This window comes from Schistocerca americana, chromosome 2, assembly GCF_021461395.2.
Source record: "Schistocerca americana isolate TAMUIC-IGC-003095 chromosome 2, iqSchAmer2.1, whole genome shotgun sequence".
Classification (NCBI taxonomy): Eukaryota; Metazoa; Arthropoda; class Insecta; order Orthoptera; family Acrididae; genus Schistocerca; species Schistocerca americana.
The window spans coordinates 741427085-741430976 of NC_060120.1; the positions used below are offsets into that span (position 1 = coordinate 741427085).

The 3892-nt window shown below is 40.5% G+C and overlaps 1 pseudogene; it reads right to left on the minus strand.

Annotated features, from left to right (window-relative positions):
• Positions 1–2078: 2078 nt before the first annotated feature.
• LOC124597363 lies at positions 2079–2196 on the minus strand (annotated as a pseudogene).
• Between the last annotated feature and the right edge of the window lie 1696 nt (positions 2197–3892).

Genomic DNA, 3892 nt, shown 5'->3' on the forward strand with positions numbered 1-3892 from the left:
TTTTTTAATACTCGCTTATGACGTTATTCTTACGGTATCAGCCAAGCCATACGTCATAATAATGAAATGTGTTTCAGGTAAGACTACCTATTCATACCTTCGAGTAACGCAACTTTATGGAAGTTTCAGTGTATCAAAACTAAAATAGGAGTCCCTCACAGATGGCCCCGTCTGTTCGCAAGCAAATCATGTTTACAATACGTTGATTCAAACGTGGTGGCGTAGGACAAATAAGCTAAAACCACATAGAAACAAAAAACAGTGCAAAAATTTCGAAATAAAAATTGAACGTAGCATTGCTATGTCTGTCAAATGATAACAGTAGATTTGGAGGGTGCAAATCGTAAATCTCATTTTGTCAAGGCAAAGAAAGAGGGCATGCTGAAAAAAAATGCTTCCGAAATTTTTACGTGAAAATTCTTATAGCCTTTTACATAAAACAAACTTTCTTAACATTCTACAACTTTATTCCCCACGTCTACATATTTATTTCTCAACATAGTCACCCTGGCGACGAACACATTTCTCCCAACGAAAGATCATTTTGTTGATACCGTATACCGTAGAATATTTGACTTTGCTGACGGAGCCACAACCTCACCTTTGTTTGCACCGCTTCAACACCATCAGAGTGAAGTCGTCGAAAGCGTTCGTAAGTTCTGGAAACAGATGAAAATCGGATGAAGCCAAGTTGGGACTGCAAGGACGATCATCAATGACAATGAACCGAAGACATCGGATTGCTGCAGATTCTGGCATTATCATGCTGAAGCAGAGGGTGTTCCATGTGTGAACGAACTCTTCGATTCCGCAACTCGCTTGCTGCATGATGTTTCTCACTCGCATACGTACTTATTTTACACACATTGTTGTTACACACTACAGTTTGGAGCATTCTAGCGCAGACGGCTGCAAATATGTACACATGTAGAATAAAGATGTAGAAGATTTGTTTTATATAAAAAGCTTTAAGGGTTTTCACGTAAAAAAATCGGTGGCATTACTTTCCAGTACACTGTATTTTGTAAGTTATTGATGCATCTTATCGACGTATTAATTAATTTAATCTTTTAGATGAAAGTAGTCACCTGACTCAACGTATTTTGATTTCGTGTCCCGAGTAAGATACCACAGTTGTTTCAAAACGCCTTTTAAACAATGGGTCGAAAAGTGAGTTGAGCAGGATTAGCACATGGATGCTATATTCTACAACATGTGTTACGTTACTCTGAAGGGGAGGTAGTTCTGACTTTCAGTAAATGTTAGTAGTGTTCCGTATAATTTTTGAAACGACTGCAAAAACCGACAACTTGAATACAGAATGATAGCTGAAAGAGTAAAGAAGTAAAGTGACAGGAATTAAAAGAGATGGGTAGTTTCTGGCAGTTTTGTGTTGTAACCGAAAGTGTTTGTTACGTTACATCAGAACCAGTTTATATTACATCAAACTTTGGGTTATGATTAACAAAATGTGTTCTGGCTGATGCACTCAGTTACATGTGAGTCGTGTGTTTCAGTTCTCCATTACTTTTGTCAATCTAAGATCGATGGCAACAGAAATATATCACAACAGGCAGATTACTTGTACGTTTTGTAGTGCCTCACTGCTACTATAGACCAGTATCTCTCTCCAACACTGCAAGCAAGAGCTCTCTTTCAGACCTCACTGGACATACGCCCCCTGGAGAATGGCTTAGCTACAGCACAGAAATGGTTCTCATAGTCAGAATTAATCTTTCATTCAGCAGCGAGTTCTGCAATTTGTTGAAACTTCCTGACAACTTAACTGTACCTGTCGGATCTAACTTTGAAAAGTAAAAGGCCAGTTTGAAACAGAGAGGCAGTTCGCGCGTCGTATCTAAACTAAACTAAACTCAACTCCTCCCGCACAGGCCACGAAGGCCCAAAGGTACCGACTGGCCGCCGTGTCATCCTCAACCCACAGGCGTCACTGGATGCGGATATGGAGGGCATGTGGTTCGCACTCCCGGCCGTATGTCAGTTTACGAGACCGGGGCCGTTATTTCTCAATCAAGTAGGTCCTCAATTTGCCGCACAGGGGATGAGTGCACCCCGTTTGCCAACAGCGCTCGGCAGACCATATGGTCACCCATCCAAGTGCTAGCCCAGCCCGACAGCGCTTAACTCCGGTGATCTGACGGGAACCGGTGTTACCGCTGCGGTATGGCTGTTGGCTCGTGTCGTATCTAAATGTCAACGTTTTGTAAGTGCAGAGCCCTTGATGTGGTCTAGTTCGTTAACGGTGTGAAGTATGGTAATCAACGGTGAACTGTATTGTGTAAAATGCTCATTAAACCAGTAACGTGTTCGAAACAACAGACCACTCTTCCGGTAACAGGAATGCACTTGTTATAGTTCCACCATTTTGATAATCATAATGTGGTACCTTTCCCTATACTGCACGGTGCTATCTATGAATCATTTTTCATGTTTCGTCACGTCTTTGTAGTTGTTCTCACCAGTATACCTGTATCACAACACTTGATTAATTTAACGTCGCTCAAGCGACGCACGTAAACTCGTACGGCGTGTGGCTTTTATATTAGGTCACCGCTATTCACAGAGATATGTTTATAAAACTTCTCGCGCTCTTATCAGTGAATGAGGCATATGATTTTATGATAGTTATACATTTCTTATTAACATTGCACTTACAAATAATATTTTAAAAATAAAGAAATTCGACGAAATAAGCTTAACAAGGTGAACAAATGGTTGGCTTTTTAATTTGCCGCATCCTTGCTATAAATAATTAAAAATGCTAGCTTCTAGGAATAAATATTCTTCTTTATAGCTTGTTTGGAGCAGTTTTCTTATTATTACAGGTGTCAAGCGTTCCTGCATGGTTCATTCACTTGTTCCAGTTTATTCTGAGTGAATATTCAACCATTGTCTCTCCGATCAACTCTCTCCTTCCTCGCTTGACGAAAATGGCCTTTCCGCCATTCCTCTATTCAGATTTTTCCAGAAATTCTCACCGAAACTGAATTATAAATATATGGGAGTATCCCAGTAATTCTGGAAAGGTTTTGGAGTGCCCGCAAGCGTTTTATATATTAGCTTGTGTTTCACATCTTTAGCGCGGTGGAATTTCTTACCAAGAAACGTTAGTTTGTTCTCGCACGGAGCCAGAAACACTTACCCCATACCGTTACACAGCCTCTGTCAACCTTCACTGTTTTATCGGTATTTATTTTATAGCTCACTATTACTTTGAGTCATCTAATGTTGTGATACAAGGTGCTTTCAAGAAGTAATGCAATACAGGGTGAGTCAGCTAACGTTACCGCTGCATATATTTCGTAAACCACATCAAATACTGACGAATCGATTCCACAGACCGAACGTGAGGAGAGGGGCTAGTGTAATTGGTTAATACAAACCATACAAAAATGCACGGAAGTATGTTTTTTAACACAAACCTACGTTTTTTTTAAATGGAACCCCGTTAGTTTTGTTAGCTCATCTGAACATATAAACAAATACGTAATCAGTGCCTTTTGTTGCATTGTAAAATGTTAATTACATCCGGAGATATTGTAACCTAAAGTTGACACTTGAGTACCACTCCTCCGCTGTTCGATCGTGTGTATCGGAGAGCACCGAATTACTGGGGATCCAAAGAGAACGGTGATGGACCTTAGGTACAGAAGAGACTGGAACAGCACATTACGTCCACATGCTAACACCTTTTTATTGGTCTTTTTCACTGACGCACATGTACATTACCATGAGGGGTGAGGTACACGTACACACGTGGTTTCCGTTTTTAATTACGGAGTGGAATAGAGTGTGTCCCGACATGTCAGGCCAATAGATGTTCAATGTGGTGGCCATCATTTGCTGCACACAATTGCAATCTCTGGCGTAA